The sequence below is a fragment of the Lissotriton helveticus genome, chromosome 4_1 (assembly GCF_964261635.1).
Source record: "Lissotriton helveticus chromosome 4_1, aLisHel1.1, whole genome shotgun sequence".
NCBI lineage: Eukaryota > Metazoa > Chordata > Amphibia > Caudata > Salamandridae > Lissotriton > Lissotriton helveticus.
In genome coordinates, this window is record NC_136063.1 from 315,310,184 (window position 1) to 315,332,866 (window position 22,683).

Below are 22,683 nucleotides of genomic sequence, written 5' to 3' on the forward strand. Positions count from 1 at the left end.
AGTGCTGATTCATCTTGATCATTGTTAACCTCTCCACATTTTTGGGCGAGAGGCGGGTCCTTTTGCAAGTTACAATGCCACCAGCAGCACTGAAAACACGTTCAGAAGACACGCTTGCGAGTGGGCAAAACAAGTAATTTATAGCCAGGTTGGTGATCTCTGGCCACACATCTGTTTTCCCATGCCAATACGCCATTGGGTTATGAGAAAGATGGACCTCTGTTGAGTCATTCAGATAGGCCTGCACCATCGACTCAAGGTTCTCCAGGGTTCCTCCACTTTGCTTACTTTTTTCTGGGACCATTTGAGAAGCAAACCCAAGCTCAGTTAGCCAAACCTCTTCTTCACACAATATTACTGTTGTCCGCCTGTCTGTCCCGCGAGCGAGGCAGGCAGTCCAACCCGCCTTCCTTCTCCGTTCCCGGTCTGAGGAGAATCCACCGCCATCCGCCAAGATGGTGAACTTCACCGTAGACCAGATCCGGGCCATCATGGACAAGAAGGCTAACATCCGAAACATGTCAGTGATTGCACACGTGGACCATGGGAAATCCACACTCACTGACTCCCTTGTCAGCAAAGCTGGAATCATCGCTTCTGCAAGGGCAGGAGAGACTCGTTTCACCGACACCAGAAAGGACGAGCAAGAAAGATGCATCACCATCAAGTCAACAGCCATTTCTCTGTTTTATGCCCTGTCAGAAAACGACTTGGCTTTCATCAAGCAGTCTAAAGACGGTACTGGTTTCCTCATCAACCTGATCGACTCCCCAGGACACGTTGATTTCTCCTCTGAAGTCACAGCTGCCCTTCGTGTCACAGACGGAGCTCTGGTCGTCGTGGACTGTGTCTCTGGGGTGTGTGTACAGACTGAAACTGTCCTGCGTCAGGCCATCGCCGAGAGGATTAGACCAGTATTGATGATGAACAAAATGGACCGTGCTCTGCTCGAGCTGCAGCTGGAAGCTGAAGAGCTGTACCAGACTTTCCAGCGCATTGTGGAGAACGTCAACGTTATCATTTCCACTTATGGCGAAGGGGAGGCTGGCCCTATGGGCAACATCATGATTGATCCAGTTCCTGGCACTGTCGGCTTCGGTTCTGGCCTGCACGGCTGGGCTTTCACCTTGAAACAGTTTGCAGAGATGTATGTCACAAAGTTTGCTGCCAAGGGTGATGCCCAGCTTGGTGCCCCAGAGCGTGCCAAGAAGGTCGAAGATATGATGAAGAAACTTTGGGGAGACAGGTATTTTGATCCTGCAAACGGCAAGTTCAGCAAGACCGCAACCAACGCAGATGGAAAGAAACTGCCAAGGACCTTCTGCCAGCTGGTGCTGGACCCCATCTTCAAGGTGTTTGATGCCATCATGAACTTCAAGAAAGAAGAGACCGCCAAACTGATCGAGAAACTGGAGATCAAGCTGGACAGTGAGGATAAGGACAAGGATGGCAAGCAGCTTCTGAAGGCGGTCATGAGGCGCTGGCTGCCAGCCGGAGAAGCTCTGCTTCAGATGATAACCATCCACCTGCCCTCCCCGGTCACTGCCCAGAAGTACCGCTGCGAGCTCCTGTATGAGGGCCCCCCCGACGACGAGGCTGCCATGGGTATCAAGACCTGTGACCCCAAAGGCCCCCTGATGATGTACATCTCCAAGATGGTGCCCACCACTGACAATGGTCGCTTCTATGCTTTCGGACGAGTCTTCTCTGGTGTAGTGTCCACTGGCCTGAAGGTCCGAATCATGGGACCCAACTACACCCCCGGCAAGAAGGAAGATTTGTACCTGAAGCCCATCCAGAGGACCATCCTCATGATGGGGCGCTACGTGGAGCCCATCGAGGACGTGCCTTGCGGAAACATCGTGGGTCTGGTCGGCGTGGACCAGTACCTGGTGAAGACTGGCACCATCACCACCTTCGAGCACGCCCACAACCTGAGGATGATGAAGTTCAGCGTCAGCCCTGTCGTGCGCGTGGCCGTGGAGGCTAAGAACCCTGCCGACCTGCCCAAGCTGGTGGAGGGGCTGAAGCGACTGGCCAAGTCTGACCCTATGGTGCAGTGCATCATTGAGGAGTCCGGGGAGCACATAATTGCCGGCGCCGGGGAGCTGCATCTGGAGATCTGCCTGAAGGATCTGGAGGAGGACCACGCCTGCATCCCCATCAAGAAATCTGACCCCGTGGTGTCCTACCGCGAGACGGTGGCCGAAGAGTCCAGCGTGCTCTGCCTCTCCAAGTCTCCCAACAAGCACAACCGCCTGTACATGAAGGCGCGCCCCTTCCCAGACGGCCTGGCCGAGGACATCGACAAGGGGGACGTGGCTGCCCGCCAGGAGCTGAAGACCCGTGCCCGCTACTTGGCCGAGAAGTACGAGTGGGACGTCACCGAGGCCCGTAAGATCTGGTGCTTCGGTCCCGACGGCACCGGGCCCAACATCCTGGCCGACGTCACCAAAGGAGTGCAGTACCTGAACGAAATCAAGGACAGCGTGGTGGCCGGATTCCAGTGGGCCACCAAAGAGGGTGCTCTGTGTGAGGAGAACATGCGCGCTGTTCGCTTCGATGTCCACGATGTGACGCTGCACACTGATGCTATCCACAGAGGTGGCGGCCAGATCATTCCCACAGCCAGGAGGTGCCTCTACGCCTGTGTCCTTACTGCGCAGCCCAGACTCATGGAGCCCATTTATCTGGTGGAAATTCAGTGTCCAGAGCAAGTGGTTGGCGGAATCTACGGTGTCTTGAACAGGAAGCGTGGCCATGTGTTTGAGGAATCCCAGGTGATGGGCACCCCAATCTTCGTGGTCAAAGCGTACCTACCTGTAAACGAGTCTTTTGGTTTTACAGCAGACTTGAGGTCTAACACAGGCGGTCAAGCTTTCCCCCAGTGTGTGTTCGACCACTGGCAGATTCTGCCTGGTGACCCGTTTGATGCTACTGCCCGCCCATCCCAGGTTGTGGCTGAGACACGAAAACGTAAGGGACTTAAGGAGGGAATCCCAGCACTGGACAACTTCCTGGACAAATTGTAGAACAGAAGCGGTCCTCCCAGCACCAACCAAACCAACTGTCATTGGACTCTTGACGTGGGAGAAGCTGGCGCATTGTTAGACTGCAGTGACATCTCTTTGCCTTGCACTTGAAGCAGAGCAACTTGATCTCCAGAGTACATTCGTATTCAGCCTTATAGGTTTATCTGTGTTGCACATTATTTTTGGGGGCTCCACGCGGTGCCGTTAACTAAAACATTTCCACTTAACCACACGACTAAGTCGCCTGGTTCATATTTATTTGCGACTCAAAGGAACACAGGTGCTTTTTAGGAAGGAACACTTGAGGAGGGATGAGGCATATGAGGTAACATCTTGAGGGCCAACTGACAGAGAATTACTATGCCAGTTGGCTATAAAGGCTTGCGGGTACAGGGACTCCTGGTTTCTTTGGGGCGGGAGAGCTCGTTTGGAGCAGAAAGTTGGAAGGCAGGATCTTGTGCAGTGTGGTTGTCAGCATGAACATCAAATGTGTTAGTGCCATTTAACCAATAAATCTGATCTGAATTCTCAAAAAAAAAATACAAAAAAAAAATATTACTGTTGTGTCTGGTGCAGATGATACGGTTGCTGGTGTCGTTAACGGCTGAGAGGGAAAATCACTCACTTCTGCCACAGCCACTGATGCAGAAGTGGATTTTTTTGACTGCGGATGGCCTGCTGATGTACTGCCTTTTCCTTCAATTTCCTGCCGTTCTCTTTCAAACCGAGTGGCTGACACAGCTAGACAATGTTTGTACTTTGTAACATCTGCGTCATCAAAAGGAAAGAATACTCTGCCTGCCACTGCCTTTTTGTACCGTGGATCCAGAATAGTAGCAGAAATGTAATGCTGTTCTGTCTGGATCTTTTCAAGACGTTCATCCCGAAGTAGGCGCTGTAATAACTTCTCCGTCAACTCCAATGCTTCTTCCTTTCCATCTTTTTCAAACCTAGAAGACACCGCCTTCAGTTGGTGCTCTAGCATGCGCAACAATGGGATAGCTTTTCCCAAATTACAGTCCTCCCTGCTGACTGCACGCGTGAAGACCTCAAAAGGACGAAGCATGTCTGTCAGGCTTTTAACTAGCTCCCATTGCTCCACCTGTATCCTCATGTCTATCATAGGTGTACCCAGTTTAAAGAATTACTGATCGACTACCGCATACTGCTCATACAGACGCTCAAGCATGTAGAAGGTTAAGTTCCAATGTGTTGCCACCTCCTGGATGAGTGCTTTCACTGGCACTTTATGTTCATGTTGCAGGCACCTCAGCTGCTTCCGGGCCTTAAAAGAATGGTTGAAATGTGTGCACATTCTTCGGCAGGTGGTCAGTAACTCGGAGACTGGACTTTCTTCACTCAAGAATTTTTTAACAACCAGGTTTATACAGTGCGCCAAACACGGAACTCTGAAATAGTTACCCTTATCCATGGCCTTAACTACATTGGCGCCATTATCCGTGGAAACATAACCAATCATGCGTTTTCCTGGGGACAGCCATTCAAAGACCTTTGTGTTAAACTCATGCAAAATGTTTTCTCCTGTATGAGTTTTCTCCATGGCAAACATGGCTATTGTTGCATGTTTCCGAGCAGCTTTATAAACTTTGTCCGTGTCAACACCTGCGTTTAGCTTTGCTTTAACCCCTGAAAAAGAGACCCAGTGTGCAGTGATGCACATGTAATCAGTGGCTGCGCAACTGGTCCACATGTCTGTTGTCAGATGTATAGTGTGAACAGCACTCTTCTGCAAAGCTGCCCCAATCACCTCCAGCACATCTTCATGTAGTGCTGGAACCGCAACTCTGGCAAAATAGAACCGGCTAGGAACCTTTCATTTAGGGCAGAGCGTTGCCTCCATTTCAAGAAAATCCACCCCTTCCACAAAAGAAAAAGGTCCAGCGCTAGCATTTTAGCCAGCTTAGTGTTATACAGACGCGCCGTTGGGTGGTTGTGTTCTGAAAACAACATGCTTCTGATGGTGGGCTGGACCATTTTACGGGATGATGATGACTTCTTCGACCCAGTTACGCTCAGTGATGATGAACTTTTTCGCATTGGTGTCTCACTCTCTCCCACACTCTTAGTTTGGCTCACATATCTTCCAGGGGGTGTGTTGCTGACAGGGATACTGGGTGTATTTGAAGAAATGTTTGACGCTTCTTCCTCCTCATCATCAGCAGATGAAACATCCACGGATACAATTTGTTGACTTGCAATTCGGGCTGCCTTGATCTCCCTTAGGTGCGCATGCCATTTGACAGTGTGCTGTCTCTCAAGATGACCTCTCTGGCCTCCGGTACCATAGTTGGTACCAAGCTTACCACGACTAACTCGAACCTTACAAATGGTACAAATGGCTATGTTTTCCCTTATTGGGCTAACACTAAAGAAGTCCCAAACTGCGGACTTCAAATGTCTGTGGGAGGCGGAGGAGGCGATACTGGGAATGCTGCTAATGCCAGATGAAGTGGAGTTTGTGTGTTGCCGAAATTTAGTACGTTGTGCACTTACAGCACCACTAATTGAGGAAATGGAGGTCGAGGTGGATGGAGGTCCCTTCTGGCGAGAAAATATGGAAGCTGTAGGTGGTGGTGTACTAGTTAACTGCATTGGTGGTGGTCCCATTGACACGTCGCCAACATCACGCTCAGCAGCATTTCGGGATAGGGTATAAATGTCTGCATGCCTGCTGAGGCTGGAGTGACGTCTCTGATGACTGCGTCGTCGTCGTGAGAGTCTTCATCAGCACACTCAGCAGGAGTATACGCCACTTCTTGTTCAGCGTCATCATCACACTCCATAACTCAGAGACTTTCGGGGACCTTCCTTTTAGGCTTAGCTACCTTTGTCAGATCATGGTGTGCCTCACTCTCAGACAGCACTGGTGGTTCCTAATTTTCATCCATATCATCAGAAGGAAGGGGGCTTGAAGAAGATGTAGACACCATCCTTGTTCTTTTCCTTGCTGGGGATCTGGAAGACAATGAATCATCAGGAGGAGTAGCTTCCTCATATGATACCTCGGCTTGAATGTCGATTTCCTGATGTGCCCCTACTTCGGGAGGAACAACTATTGTGGGCACTTGTGCCGCTCCATGCACCTCTGCTTGCGCCTCTCCTTGCGCCGCCTCTCCTTCCACATGTACTTGGGCTTGTACTTGCAGCACATGTGGTTGTTGTTGCGGCTGTGGTTGTTGAACACTCGTCAGATGAGTTACAACAACCTGTGTTGATTGAGGGATGCTGCTACTTTCTTGCGATGAGCCAACATCACTGGTCGATGGTGATTGAACAACTATACTGGCTGCCTCTGCAGCACTCAAGGGCTTGGACCTAAGTTGGTGTGGTGGTGGTGGCACTGAGCCCAATGGAGCAGAGGTGCTCCTCCCAGCTTGGTCCCCAGCAGACCCTGCTGCTGCTGCAGATGTACTTTTTTTTCCCAAAAAATGTGGCGGTCGGCACACCAGTCTCCTTGGCAAGTGGCGCCACTTGCTTCTTCTGCTCCTTACTGGCAACTTTCTTGCTAGAGGAGCTACGGGCAACTTTTTTTGGGGCCATCTTCTTCAGATGTCAGAACAGCAGGCCGCAGTTGCACAAGTTGCAGAGTTGTCTGTGGCCACACGTGACGTTGTGCTGCACACACCGCAGCAGGACTTCTTCCTGGCACTGATGAGGAACGATGAGGCTGATGATTCGTCTTTCTGCACCTAAAAGCAAACGAAGCCAGAGGAACATCAGTTAAATAAATGTTGCATATGTAGCGCTTCAATTAATAGTTTGCAAGTAAGCATTTTTATTATACCCACCCCCCAAAATGGAAAGACCAATAAAATGCACCACTGACAGAGTACCCCTGGGCATAATGGATGAAAGCATGGCAGACTGGGTGCAGGCCTATGGCACAACAAAGCACACTGCCTGGCTTCAAAATGGCCCCTAGACCCCCACCCACATGGCCAGGCCCTGCCTGTACCAGTCCTCAAAATGACCCCCACCCACATGGCCATGCCCCATCAACACCCCAAAAAAATCGAAAAACACACAAAGATCACCACAATCCAATGCCATCCATGCCTTCCATGATGTTTACATTAAAGAGACCCCACAGAAAGACTCAGTCCATGCACCACTGAGTACCCCTGGGCAAAAGGCCCAACAACAGCCAAAAAATCTAAAAACACATAAAAATCACCACAATCCAATGCCATACATGCCCTCAATGATGTATACATTCAAGACACCCCACAGAAAGACTAGGCCCATGCACCACTGAGTACCCCTGGGCAAAAGGCCCCAACAACAGCCAAAAAATCGAAAAACACATAAAAATCACCACAATCCAGTGCCATCCATGCCCTCCATGATGTTTACATTAAAGAGACCCCACAGAAAGACTCGGTCCATGCACCACTGAGTACCCCTGGGCAAAAGGCCCCAACAACAGCCAAAAAATCAAAAAACACACAAAAATCACCACAATCCAATGCCATCCATGCCCTAAATGATGTTGAAATTCAACAAAACAGTTGCATCATGCACCCATAACTAACCCTGGTCCTACTGGATACTGTAGCTACCCACAATATATTTTATTTAATGTTCTGAAAAAGTTCCAAAATTGTAGTTGCAGCAACTGTAATGCCCCAAACAAACAACATCAACTTACTTGTGAAATTTCTAATCCAAAAGTGATCCAAAGAAAGTCAAAAAGGCCTCAAATCCAAATATCCAGCAGCATCCACAAAAAGTAATCCTTCCAGATCAAGATCCAAATCAAAGTGACCAGGACATGAACAAAGCACTGGGAGGAGCCTGCTGGACAGGAACAGGAAGTTGGAGACTGTGGGGCACTTCCTTCCTCCCACCCCCCCCCCCAAAATGGACTCCTTGCAAAAAAAAGTGCAGGCAAATGTCAACCTGAGGAGTTATTCTGATAAAAATCATCATTTTCAAGGTTTATACTGCCTGCTGGTGGATTTCTTGTGCGATATTGCAAATTTTGCAATCTCGCAATTGCGAGATTGTCGCTGCCCGCCGCATCTACATGTTCGCAAGTGTTTACTCCCGCGATGCATTATCACGGGCCTTTATGACGTACTCGCGTTGACAAACTCTCGCTGTGCAAGGTGGCAAGCCGCGATGAAGTAATCGCGGTCGACAAACTCCCGCGGGATCCCGCAGCAAGATCCAAAATGGCGCAGCACACGCAAACATGGAGAAAAACAACTCTTCAAACGCTGAATGACGGTAAGTGAATGCCGCGCGCCGCAAAATTGTATAATATAGTATTTGTCAAGCGCGACCAAGCAAAAAAATCCGCTTCGCGCGAATTTTAGAATTTTCGGCAAATTCGCGAGAGTTCGCGGATTGCGAATTTGCCGAAAATCCGCGAATTCCGCGAGCGGAACGGATTTTACGCCCATGCTTAGTCCCTGTTAGTTCCTGATGCGTGGGGTGTACAGGCTCGAGTCCGGTATGTGCGGACTCGTGTGATTGAATGCTGCGAAATGATGTATGCGGCATGTGTGTGTCTAGTATGGAAGTGCCACTTCTAGACATGGCTGTACAGGTGCTGTGAGGGTACTGGAGTGTGATTGGCTTGAGCTGGCTGGCAAGCCTGGCTCCAGGAAGTCTGGATGGGTCTGCCCAGGAGTGAGTGGAGAGATCAGCCTGAGTGATGTGAGGGAGGGCTGCACTGGTTCCTGAATGGGGCTGGGCTTTCCCCACACAATGCTGGCTCCGCCCCCTGTGGTGCGTCTAACGACCCTGGCCTCCCTAGTGAATGAAAGGGGTGGTTGAGCCATCAAGGGTGCTCCAAAACCAGCTGCGACTGGTTTCCCCCCACCCTGCACCTACAGACAAAGGTGTTTAGAGTATAAGAAGGGGCTGTGTCCCCATGAATGTTGTTCTTTCCTGATCTTACTGAAGGGGGCTGCTGCTGCTGCTGGCGCCAGGAGGAACCGCCACTTGGGACTGCCTTCCTGCCTGGAGGGCCCAGTGAGCTGGCCCCTGGCCCAGCCTTGCCCCCCCACCTTGCTGCATTCCAAGGACTTTCTCTGGACTTGTGCTGTCCTCTAGCGCTGGGAGCGCTGGAATTGCCTCCTAGCGCTTGGAAGCGCTTTATTTGCGCCTGGACGCGCTTTATTTTCTGGTTATAGCGCTAGGAGCGCTTTATTTTACCCCTAGCGCTCGAGGGCGCTTCACTTGTTCCTCGCCGGTGCCCACCCGGCATTTGGCCCGTTTTTGCCCATTTCGTGCCCTTGGCAGGTGCCCACCCCGCCAGGGACCTGGTGCCGTTCTTGGGGGCCAGAGCGAGTGCCAATTTCGCTTTATATTTAAATTCATCTGGGAGCCCACCCCAGGTTTCATCCGTGAGCCGCTTTCCCCCTCCGGGCCGCCGCGCTGCCTGCGACGACCCGGTAGTGACCCTGCCGAGGCCCCCAGCAACCTGGAAGTACAGCACGCCAGGCAGGAAGCGGACAGGAGGCCACCCCGCGCTCCTGCCCGGCAAAGAAGAAGCCCGGGTGTAGAGTAGCAGGCGGGGCTCGGTGGAGGAGCAGAGACCGGCCGCAGCACAGACGGAGCAGCCGGGGCTCTGGAGGAGAGACCGCCGCCCTCCCAGGCGCAGAGGAATCCGGAGGAGCCGGCTGAGGAGGGAGCCAAGAGGAAGCCTACGACCCGGTGAGTGCGGTCCAGGGTCCGGTCTGGAAGAGGAGGGCGTCGATGCACATTGCCGGTGCCCGCCCCTCCCCTCCAGCGCGAGGACAGTTGTGTAGAGCCACAGAGGCTCTTGGGGCCACTTTGGAATTCCGAGTCCCCCAAGCGGGGACTCCACCAACGGGGGCAGTATTTGGTCTGAGCCCTGCAGGACGCCAATGGTGGCCATCGTTGTTTAGAGCCCCGAGAGGCTCAAGGCAGGCACCACATTTGTTTTCAGAGCCCGAGAGGCTCATGGCGCCATTTCTTTGAATTAAGAGCCTAGGAGAGGCTCAGGGGGCCATCTTAGCGATCTCGAGCCCCAGAGGGGGGCTCCAACGACCCCGCATTTGGTTGTAGAGCCACGGAGGCTCTAGGGGGCATATTTGTTTATTTAGAGTCTGCGAGGCTCCCACATCACGTTGGCCCCATCATCCTTGCTACAGCTGCCCAGCACTTTGTGGGCAGCTGCCACGTTTAGGCCCCTGACACTGGGACACAGGGCATCCTATCCCACAAGGCCAGTTGGCCTATGGACAGTCACAGGTGGTGACTTATGTGAGTTTGGCGCAATTGTTCTTTTTGATACACCTCTGAATGTTTTTAGGCATCATGTGTTTTCCTTCCCTGCACCTCTGAATGTGTTGTTTATGCATCATGTGCCTTGTTCCTTACACCTCTGAATGTATGTTATGCATCATGTGTTATGTGCTTACACCCCTACAGGTATTGTGATACTCAAAACCTGGCTCTTCGACAGACCTCCTTGATGGAATGGAACCTGCACCCCCCCCCCCACCTCTAGCGCCTTGAGACCCTTACGGGTGAGTAGTTGCGTTTTAACAAACTCTTGATTGATTGATTGATAGGTGGTTGTTCTCCTAGTACAGGTGGTGCTAGTGAGGTCCTGTTACCAGTGGTTACTGGTTGTGTGCTATTTCTTGCTACAGTGATTTTCTATGCTATGTTCTAAGTGAAATTCTAACAGTATTTCAAGTTCTAAAAGTGATGATTCCTGACAGTGGTCCAGGTGGCCCTGTCTTGTACATATCCCCTGTAAATTCTGCCCGTGCCTGATGGCACAGTGTAAAGTGTGTGCTTTTATCTGATGTGTTTTGGTGTAATACAAAGGCTATTTTTATATATAACCTTGTGTGGAGTTTCCTTTGTGCTGGGCCTTGGGTGTTGTTGCTGGGGGTGCGTGCGCAAACACTTAACCCACATTGCCTCCGAGTTTAGCCTTACTGCTCGTGCTACGTTACCAAGGGGGTGAGCAGGGGTTATCTTGGCGTGTAACTCCCTTGCCCCGACGTGGAAGTGGTGGTCTCTGACTGACTTTGGCGCAAGCCCTGGCCAGCCAGGGATCCCATTTCTAACATTGGTGGCAGCGGTGGGATCCGGAATTGTGTTTGCGTTGTACCGCAGTGGCAACTGGCCGCACTACAAAACTCTGCATTTTAGATGACCACATTTTGGGGATTATTGGTTTTTTGAAGTTGCATTATTTTCTTCTCCTAAAGGTATCATTGTGTAATTGTGTCAAGTACATTTGTCCCCCGCCCTGCGCCCAGAGCTTGGTACCTGTGTCACGTGTGGTCAGGTTGAGGAATCAGGGGTGGTACAAACTGCCTTACCAGTCCGAGGGGAGGGTTGTGGGTGGATGAATGGTGTATGGCACTAGACAAGTGAGTGTGAGTTCTCTGGTATAGAGAGCTTGCTGAATCTTTTGTGAATTGTGTACTCCTGTGTTAAGCTCAGACCCCTAGGTTCCCTGTGTAATCTTGTCTCTAGAACGTCCTGCCAAGATGGAGCCTGTTTTTGATCTCAGTGATCTAGTTTGGTACAGTATGCAGGAGTTGGAAAGGTTCTGTAGAGAGAGAGACATAGGGGTGGATGGGTCAGATACTAAGTATGAACTTAGAAACTACCTGGTCCAATTGTGTAAGGAACAAAGGGATCTTGAGCGCAGTGAGGAAAGGGCTGGGTCTCACACCAGGAGGATGGTAGGTCTGTGGGGAGCCCTGAAGATTCAGAAGAGGAGGGAGAAGATGTCAGTACCTGGATGCCAGTAGAGAGTGAAGACCCCATAGGTAGGGAGTCCCTTGCTGGGTCCAGCGCAGGAGGCAGCGCCTCATCCCTTTCCCTGTCCCCAGAGGAGTGGGAAGATAGGAGGAGAGAAAGGGAGCACCAGCTGGCTTTAGAAAAGCTCAGGTTAGAGCATGCCCAGGCTATGGCACAGCTGGGCGTTAGAAAGCAACAGCTAGAGACTCAGAGGGTCTTAGCGCAAGAAAGGATAGAGGAGGCTGAGAGGGTCTCCACCAGAGGCGAAGTAGCTCTGGAGGGTAGACTATCCACTGCGCGCAGTTTTAATTTTATGGACTCCCCAGGGCGGGTTGAGTCCAGTGGTGGCAGCTATATAGAGCCCAGTGCGAGCAGTCCCACTCCCAGTTCCCAGAGTATGGTACCTGTTTCCCAAGAGGAGGAGTTAAGGTTGAAGTTCAGGGACAGTAGGAAACTGTCTCACCAGTCTTGGGAAAAGTTTGAGGATGAATGTCATGGAGCACTGTGGGCTTGGGTAGAGGTTCACACTGACTCTGATTTTGAGAAACTGTTTGATATGATTGTCAAAGAGCAGGTGCTCAGTTGTTGTTCACCAGGGTTGCGCCAACACCTGTTGGGGTGTGGATTGTCTGAGGCATGTGAGCTTGCAGAGGAAGCAGACCGCTGGGAGAGTGCAAGAGGTTCTCTAGAGTCACTGGTGAATGACTCCAAAAGTAGTGGTTCTGGTATCTTCCAGTCCAGCGTGGTGGAAGAGGCTCAGTTTAGCCCTGCTAGGTCCCAGGATAGCGAGGAGGGTGTAGGGGCTCACTGCCTGGCTCAGTGGAGCAGGAGTGAGAGGGAGACCGAGGGTCCCCAGACGCCCTAAGCCCTGCCTCAGGACTTGGATGGTTTCTTGAGGGAACACCAGGTTGGGGACCTATGCTGTCCTGTTAGTCCATTTGAGGAAGGTCTCCTAGTGTCTAGGGAACCTGGAGCATCTGTAACTAGAGCTCCAGGGGTTCCAGTGTCCGGCAGTGCTACTCCAGGAGGGAGTGCACAAAAGTCCGAAGTGAGGAGTGATTGGGGGATGAGTTCCCCAGTGGATGCACCAGTGGACCAGGGACTAGCCAGTTGGGCTAGATCTTCTTGGGGGGACCCGGGTAGCGCCACTTCTGTTCTGGGGGATCGTCACGCACTGTCAGGTGGACAGGGGACGGGAGATCTGCGCCAGACAGACAGTCACACAACATATGTGTCATTTGTTAGCCTCAGGGGGATGCTGTGTGAATCCCCAGAAGTCCTGGAGTGCCAGGCAATTGTTCCACCAAAGGTTTTAGACCAGAGGTTGGGAGGCCAGGTTCAGGATCAGCCTGACCTGAAGGGTAGGACGACTGTAACCAGTGTCCTGAACGGTTCTTCTTCCAGAGGAACCTCTCCAGTTGGGAGAGGGCAGACCTCTGGAAGGGGGTGCAGAGGGTGGGAGAGCCCACCTCTGACCCCGGTGCAACCTGAGGGGTTAAACCCTAGGTTGGGTGAGTGGCGTTCTAGGTGAACCCCTCGTCGGAGGTGGAGGAACCCTAGAAGAAGAGGTAGGGGGAGGAGAGCCTTCCCTGAGACTCCTGGTCTGCCTGAGGTTGTAGACCCTAGGCTGGAGAACCAGTGGCAGTCTAGTCCTGTCTTGCAGACAGGAAGAGTGGAGAATGGCTTCTATGTGCCAGGGGTTACTACCCCCACTCTGCGAATAGGCAAGGACCAGTGGCACCTGGGTGGCCTAGGGCCTGGTCCTGGCCGCGGGCAGCTCGGGAGTACCAGTGGGGTAGCCCAGTTGTTCCAAACAGTGGTTTTGGGAGGAATCCCATGGGTTCACCGTGGCGTAGAACAGGAGGTTGTCCCTGCAGTTGCGGGCCCGCGTCCGTGTTCTATCGCCCCAAGCAGGGAAGTCCATCACGGTGGTGATTGGTCTCCCCTGCGTTTTGGCTGGAAGGGGGTTGTGTTGGACTTGGCCCTTCTGGCAGGTTCACCCCTGAACTTTTTTCTTTTAATGTGACCTGGTGATGGTGATTTTAGGGTTCTGCGCACTTTCACTGTGTCCCAGTGGAAAGTGCGTGCGCACTTTGAGTGCATGTGGTGAGATAGGCCTGCCCTCCCATAGGAATGCATGGGGAATGTATGTGTCCCTGGTAGTTCCTGAAGCGTGGGGTGTACAGGCTCGAGTCTGGTATGTGCGGATTCGTGTGATTGAATGCTGCGAAATGATGTAAGCGGCGTGTGTGTGTCTAGTATGGAAGTGCCACTTCTAGACATGGCTGTACGTGTGCTGTGAGGGTGCTGGAGTGTGATTGGCTGGAGCTGGCTGGCAAGCCTGGCTCCAGGAAGTCTGGACGGGTCTGCCCAGGAGTGAGTGGAGAGATCAGCCTGAGTGATGTGAGGGAGGGCTGCACCTGGTTCCTGAATGGGGCTGGGCTTTCCCCACACAATGCTGGCTCCGCCCCCTGTGGTGCGTCTAACGACCCTGGCCGCCCTAGTGAATGAAAGGGATGGTTGAGCCATCAAGGTGCTCCAAAACCAGCTGCGACTGGTTTCCCCCCACCCTGCACCTACAGACAAAGGATTTTAGAGTATAAGAAGGGGCTGTGTGCCCATGAATGTTGTTCTTTCCTGATCTTACTGAGGGGGGCTGCTGCTGCTGCTGGCGCCAGGAGGAACCACAACTTGGGACGGCCTTCCTGCCTGGAGGGCCCAGTGAGCTGGCCCCTGGCCCAGCCTTGCCCCCCCCACCTTGCTGCATTCCAAGGACTTTCTCTGGACTTGTGCTGTCCTCTAGCGCTGGGAGCGCTGAAATTGCCTCCTAGCGCTTGGAAGCGCTTTATTTGTGCCTGGACGTGCTTTATTTTCTGGTTATGGTGCTGGGAGCGCTTTATTTTACCCCTAGCGCTCGAGGGCGCTTCACTTGTTCCTCCCCGGTGCCCACCCGGCATTTGGCCCGTTTTTGCCCATTTCGTGCCCCTGGCAGGTGCCCACCCCGCCAGGGACCTGGTGCCGTTCTTGGGGGCCCGAGCGAGTGCCAATTTTGCTTTATATTTAAATTCATCTGGGAGCCCACCCCAGGTTTCATCCGTGAGCCGCTTTCCCCCTCCGGGCCGCCGCGCTGCCTGCGATGACCCGGAAGTGACCCTGCCGAGGCCCCCAGCAACCCGAAAGTACAGCAGACCAGGCAGGAAACGGACGGGAGGCCACCCTGCGCTCCTGCCCGGCAAAGAAAAAGCCCGGGTGCAGAGTAGCAGGTGGGGCTCGGCGGAGGAGCAGAGACCGGCCACAGCACAGACGGAGCAGCCGGGGCTCTGGAGGAGAGACCGCCGCCCTCCCAGACGCAGAGGAATCCGGAGGAGCCGGCACTGGAGGGAGCCAAGAGGAAGCCTACGACCCGGTGAGTGGGGTCCGGGGTCCGATCTGGAAGAGGAGGGCGTCGGGGCACATTGCCGGTGCCCGCCCCTCGCCTCAAGCACGAGGACAGTTGTGTAGAGCCACAGAGGCTCTTGGGGCCACTTTGGAATTCCGAGTCCCCCAAGGGGGGGACTCCACCAACGGGGGCAGTATTTGGTCTGAGCCCTGCAGGACGCCAACGGCGGCCATTGCTGTTTAGAGCCCCGAGAGGCTCAAGGCAGGCACCACATTTGTTTTCAGAGCCCGAGAGGCTCGTGGTGCCATTTCTTTGAATTAAGAGCCTAGGAGAGGCTCAGGGGGCCATCTCAGCGATCTCGAGCCCCAGAGGGGGGCTCCAACGACCCCGCATTTGGTTGTAGAGCCACGGAGGCTCTAGGGGGCATATTTGTTTATTTAGAGTCTGAAAGGCTCCCACATCACATTGGCCCCATCATCCTTGCTACAGCTGCTCAGCACTTTGTGGGCAGCTGCCACGTTTAGGCCCCTGACACTGGGAAACAGGGCGTCCTAGCCCACAAGGCCAGTTGGCCTATGGACAGTCACAGGTGGTGACTTATGTGAGTTTGGCGCAATTGTTCTTTTAGATACACCTCTGAATGTTTTTAGGTATCATGTGTTTTCCTTCCCTGCACCTCTGAATGTGTTGTTTATGCATCATGTGCCTTGTTCCTTACACCTCTGAATGTATGTTATGCATCATGTGTTATGTTCTTACACCTCTACAGGTATTGTGATACTTAGGTGGTTGTTCTCCTAGTACAGGTGGTGCTAGTGAGGTCCTGTTACCAGTGGTTACTGGTTGTGTGCTATTTCTTGCTACAGTGATTTTCTATGCTATGTTCTAAGTGAAATTCTAACAGTATTTCAAGTTCTAAAAGTGCTGATTCCTGACAGTGGTCCAGGTGGCCCTGTCTTGTACATATCCCCTGTACATTCTGCCCGTGCCTGATGGCACAGTGTAAAGTGTGTGTTTTTATCTAATGTGTTTTGGTGTAATACAAAGGCTATTTTTATATATAACCTTGTGTGGAGTTTCTTTTGTGGTGGGCCTTGGGTGTTGTTGCTGGGGGTGCGTGCGCAAACACTTAACTCACATTGCCTCCGAGTTTAGCCTTACTGCTCGTGCTACGTTACCAAGGGGGTGAGCAGGGGTTATCTTGGCGTGTAAATCCCTTGCCCTGACGTGGAAGTGGTGGTCTCTGACTGACTTTGGCGCACGCCCTGGCCAGCCAGGGATCCCATTTCTAACAATGTGCACCTGCTGAAATAAAAGCGTTTTTTAGTTAGTGCCTTTTTCTTAGTGCATCTTGTGTGTGTATGATTGAGAATAATGGAAAAGGTTTGTTTCTGATCACCACATCATCCCCGAGACTGTTAGTAACCCAAAAGCATTTACCCCACTTCAACTATATATTGGGTGGAGTTCGGCAGGGATACAAAAACCTCTTTCACACTTAGCTGTTGTGTATTGAACTAAGTTCACTCTTGTCACCCGTGGGTGGGAAAGCAAAGCTATGTTGTTGCGTAAACTGAGCCAGAGACTCAGCTTACGCAATAACATAGCACAGACATAGTGTTTAACTCTTGAGAGGGACAGTGTGTATCCACTGGAAGTCCTGGACTGCCAGACACTTGTCTAGTCTCTGACTACATGTCCTGAACTGAAAGGCCATCTAAAGGTTGTCACCACTGAGATGGTGGAAGAAAGAGTAAAAGGAGGGTGTCTCACACCTCAGGGTGTGGACCCCGCTCTGAGAAACATACATGGTCAGAGAGACTACAGGAGGTCTGGTTAAGTAAATTTCAGAGTAGATGACATTGAGAAGGAGTTAATAGGTGGCTAAATAGATTGGATGCAAAATTGATGGAAGGAAGGAGGCTGATGATGGAGAGGGGTATCATGGCCATAAAAACCTTTGCAAAGAAATTGGGTGCCAAACCCTTATTGCCATTAAAAACCATATATCAGACCAGAGTAAAAGCAGCAGTGACTTACGGTGCTGGGGTATGGGGCACGGTTACATCTACACCACTACAAACTATAGAAAATATATTTTTTAAATCAGTAGTGGGTCTCCTCCCTTTTTTTGCAATTGGTATTTTACATATGGAATTGCCCCTCCCCTATATATCAGAATATATACATCTAGCCCCCTCCTCCTATGGCATTCTATATGGAGGAGAGATACAGTACCCTTGAACCAAATGGTAATAAGGAACTGTATAGCGATGGATAACTGGAAAAGGTCTACGACATATCCCTGCATCTATATCGGACTTGGACGCTTTCCGGTGCAGCCTGCAAGTACTCCTACCTATCAACCACCGGGGGACTCTCCCTGCCGGAAAGGATCCCTAATTTCGGAGAGGATATGTGAAACCCCCTCGCCGAATTCTGGCATCGACTGACGAGACACGACCTCTACGAATGGGTATATCCTTCTTATCAGAGTGTGATCCCTCTAAGTCTAAAATCGGATATCCAAGAACTACTACCTTATCGGTGAATGTCCTTCGAGCTACCCGAAGGAAGGAAAATAAGAACTATTTATTTACCAAGTGGAAACTTCTGTTCCTCTTCACTCTATAACTCGGAAAAATGTGCAATTTTTGAATCCCTTAATTCAACTGTGACTCTTTTAACTTCAGCTTACCTGTTCCCCTCCCTGGTGGTATCTTCTTGCCCTGACGAAGGTGCTTTTACACCGAAACGCGCGTTGGCGTTACCTTATAGAACGGCAGCATCTGAGCCCTTGAGGACAACTTTTTTCCAACTAATCTGCCATCTCATTTTTGCACCCCCGTCCATGCAATTATAATTCCATTCATTAGTTGCAGGCAATGTTGTACCTATCCTATTGAATACTGGTGAATGTTTGTTGAGTGTGAATGATCCCCTAAAGGTATGAATGTTTGTTTATTTTCTAGAATCCCCTCGGAGTGTGTGGAACATTGATCAACATTATTTATTGTTGAGTTTTTAATGTGACTTGAAAAATTCATTTATGTACATCAAATGTTCTTCTTTTGTATTATTACAAAAAATGTTAGACTGTATAAAAACTAATAAATATATATTTTCGTAAAAAACTATGGACTGAAATATAATTGTTGGATGTCTGTTGGCTCTGATGCATAGTTAATATTGCTCCATAAATAACTGTTGTGGATCCCTTAGAGGACCTTTATTTGATCATTCAGGCAGGGTTTTGCTTTTTCTATTTGTATTGTTCTAATTCCCCTTTTTTCCTGCCTATATCATTTATTCTGCCGGGGAACCCCCTTCTATTGTGTAGTGTGTTAAAAGAGATAGGGCTCCACAAACTTTGTAACCCCTTCAGCGTGGCGCGAATTTTCGCGCTGTGCTGAAGGTTCTATTGAGCGGGCGGGCCATGACGGAGCGGTTCCGTCATTAGCACAGCCCAACCGGCGCTCATGATGGAACCGCTCCGTCATGAGCCCCGAAGGGGTTAAAGACCCCCTGGCATTCCAGAAGGTGTCTAAGCAGAAAGTCATCAGCATGTTTATGTTAAAGGCTGAACACAAGCACAGGGAAATTTATCAGGAGAAATCCACAGTACAGGTTTATCACCGTAACCCACCGCCCATGGTGGGAGACTTTTCCTATTTAGCCAACATAAACAGTGCACGCCATAGATTTATACTGCTGAGATTTCGCACTAATATAATTCCCTTAATGCTTGGTTATCCAGAAAAAACATATAACCATTCCAACCTAATCATGTGCCCGTGTGATAATTTATCACCACAATCCGGATTGCATATAGTCCTATTCTGTGGGCTTTATGAGAGCGAAAGGAAGGCATACCTGAAGCCAATTCTAATGAGAATGGGACACAAGCAGTGCCGGGTAGCATTATTCGATCTAAAAACACTACCCGATTCCTTGGTTTGCTACTCTGTAGCAACATTCTTATGGGCCTGTATTAAGAAAAGGAAGGGGTTGACATTTAGCCCATTAAGCTGATTGTAAATTTTAATGAATTAATATTCGAGAAATGAATTGTCTCTTTTATTATGTTTTTTAATGCATTCTCATCTTATTCTGGATCATGGAGAAACATTTTGGAATCTTAATGATAATATTTTTGTAACAACATTTTATTAATGTATTTATTATGTGTGCTTTTATGGTCATTTCTAATATGATCGAATAAAGATAATGATGGTGATGATGATGAATAGAGGAGTGAGTACATTGACACGTGTCGGCTGGCTGAATGTGAAAACTTGTGCCTGGATGGAGGAAGAATAAAAATTGAGTCACTGCATGGTGGAATATGAAGGGGTAAAATAGTAACAGGCGCTGTCAGCCATGCAGTGGTGGTGGCTTGACTGACCAATGGCCCACAAACGGTGTAACAGGCAGGCTAGCAATGGTGAAAGACATGTTAATAGAGGTGACAGGCAAACCACGGAGACACAGGCTGATGGGATGTGCCCTTTGTTAAGGCACAGGCCCATTAACAGATATGCCCTTACCCCCTGAGCTTGTTGCATGCTCATTGAAGTGCCTGCTGGCGTAGAGTGCCGTACCACTATATGCTTACTGAGGTGCTGCTAGGAGCTATGTTAGAAGGAGGAAAAACGACACAGGGTCGTGACTCTGAACCAGCAAGGCGGAGCTATGTTAGGTCACTGCAGTAGTGCTATTGAATCAATCAATCAATCAATCAATGACACTTGTAAAGCGCGCTACATACCCGTAGGGTCTCAAGGCGCTGGGGGGGGGAGGGTGCCGCTACTGCTCGAACAGCCAGGTCTTCAGCTTCCTCCTGAAGGAGAGGTGGTCTTGGGTCAGGCGCAGGTCGGTCGGGAGGGAGTTCCAGGTCTTGGCAGCCAGGTAGGAGAAGGACCTTCCTCCTGTAGTCGCTCTTCGGATGCGGGGGACGGCGGCGAGGGCGTGGTTGGCTGATCGAAGGTGGCGTTTGGGAGCGTAGAAGTTGACTCGGCTGTTGAGGTAGCTCGGGCCTTGGTCGTGTAGGGCTTTGTGTGCGTGGGTGAGGAGGCGGAAGGTGATTCTTTTGCTGACGGGGAGCCAGTGAAGGTCTCTGAGATGTCCGGAGATGTGACTGGTTCGTGGGATGTCGAGGATGAGTCTGGCTGAGGCGTTCTGGATCCGCTGGAGTCTCTTCTGGAGCTTGGCGGTGGTACCGGCGTAGAGGGCGTTGCCGTAGTCCAGTCGGCTGGTGACGAGGGCCTGGGTGACGGTCCTCCTGGTCTCGGTGGGGATCCACCAGAAGATCTTCCGTAGCATGCGTAGGGTGTTGAAGCACGCCGAGGAGACGTTGTTGACTTGCCTGGTCATGGAGAGGGAGGAGTCCAGGATGAAGCCCAGGTTGCGTGCATGGTCTGTCGGTTTGGGTGCGGTGCCCCAACCGAATAACAGCTAGACCTCAGTCTGGTGCCTGCAGAGGTTCAGCAGGGTGTCTCTAGGAGCTCAGGGCATGGCCCATGAGCTAATTAGGGTGGGTTAGGAACTCGGACCCATTAGTGCAGGAGCTCAGTAAGGTGTTTTCAGGTGCTAAGTCAGGCGCTTGCAGGAGCTCAGTCAGGTGTTTTCAGGTGCTCAGTCAGGCGCTTGCAGGAGCTCAGTCAGGTGCTCTCAGGTGCTCAATCGGGAGTTTGCAGGAGTTCAGCTGTGTGCCCGCAGCCACTGAGTGGAATGAGAAATTGGATTACACATTCAGAAAAGCAGCCACGTTGCGTTTGGCTTGGATTGGTTAAATATGTACCCGTGGGCCTATTCTGACTCCATCGTATTGCAAAAATGGGTTGAAAAGTACTGAGAAGGAGGGAGCATGTGTAGCAGTTTACCAAAGGCACCGCATGCCTTGATACTCTCGTGACCTGGGAATCCCCTCTGGCAAACAGAGCCTCACCCAGCGCACGCGTTTACCAGTATTGTACTAACGTGAACTGAAGAGGTCGTAAAGTGACAATTATTGGTGCTATACAATGTAAAACATGAAAAAGTGATAAAGACATTAGCATAGACCTTCACCGTCGAACCAATGCATGAATATGTCTTTTATAATATATACTACCACATAGTGCAATGATAGGTTTTGTGTTTTTGGTAACTTTTTCCTTACAGATGGAGTTTCTATTTGGAGTTGGCTTACTAAAATAATTGGCCTGCAGCTCCTTAAATGACAGCGCCTTTGTTTTCCAGTGCAGGTGCTGCTAACAGCCCAGCAGCAATGTGCTTGGGAGACCAGAGGAATTCACCGTCAGGCCTCAGAAGCTGGCCCCGGGAGTCCAATGAGCTCACAGCCCCGCGGTTCGTCTCCTCTGCGCGCGCTCTGCTGCACCGAGAGCGGCGCGAGGCATGCCGTGCACGCTCATTTCAAAGGTCTGAATCCGCTGTGAGCGTTCGCTGCAAACCTCAAGCTAATATTTCATTCTAAAAATGCCTCCGTTCAGACCATAAAAGCAAAACAACCTTTCGTTTTATTTAACAGTGAAATGTATTTTTATAGTGCTTTCTTCTCTGCAGCCAGGCTTGATGTATTCCCCAAGTGATAGTTCATTCTCTTTGAAGTTGTGTAATGACCTGTGTGCTTTTGTAACCGCATATTGGCCATAAATGTATGAAGGAAAATTCCAACCAAATGGTCTGTGCTATGCCTCAACATTACAAGCACCAACTGGTGCTTCAATCGGACCGTGCATCGCTTTAGTGTCAAGCCAGGAAACATTACACATCCACTATTGTGGATGGGGATTAGCGAAGGTCACACACGAAAAAGAAAAGACTGTCCAGCTCGTGCCCTCGAGGGTCCGTCCAGTCAGGCGGGACTTTCAGATATGCGTAGAAGATGAGTTATCAAGCAAGGAAACTTAGGGGCATATTACCAAGGGGGGCGATAGGCAATTATCGCCTATTTAGCGGCCGTTTTCACCCGCTAAGTGGCGATAATTCTATCGGCCTATTAGCAAGATGTCGCTAACTGATGTTAGCGACAGCTTTTAGGCGATAGCGAGCGGTTTGGGGCCCGCTTTGCATGTCAGCAATGTTTATCGCTAATGACATGCAAAGTGGGCGTACCCAACCAGTTAGCGACTGAAAGCAGTCGCTAACGTCGCTATCACCTATTAGCAAGGCAGGCGTAGCGATGGAAATATTCGCGCTAAGCGCGAATATCTCCAAATTCTAACACCTGCCCAGACCAGTTCTTAGCCATGTTATCCAATGGGAGGTGGATAGCATGGCTAAGAGCATTTCGTCGCTAATGAGTGAATATCGCTGTATACTCAGCGATATTCACGCATTTCGCCTGATTTTTATCGCTTTTGAGATAAACCTTGCTAATAACAAGTTAACTCAGCGATAAAAACCGGTGATAAAAATATTGCCGCTAACCCTAATTAGCTATAAATATCGCTATTTGTTGGTAATATGCCCCTTAGTGTAATTAGTTTAATAACATTTCCTTATGCCTGT

General features: G+C 50.6%; 1 pseudogene; it reads left to right on the forward strand.

Annotated features, from left to right (window-relative positions):
* Window positions 1-370: 370 nt before the first annotated feature.
* LOC144828564 (elongation factor 2 pseudogene) lies at window positions 371-3,084 on the forward strand (annotated as a pseudogene).
* Window positions 3,085-22,683: the final 19,599 nt, after the last annotated feature.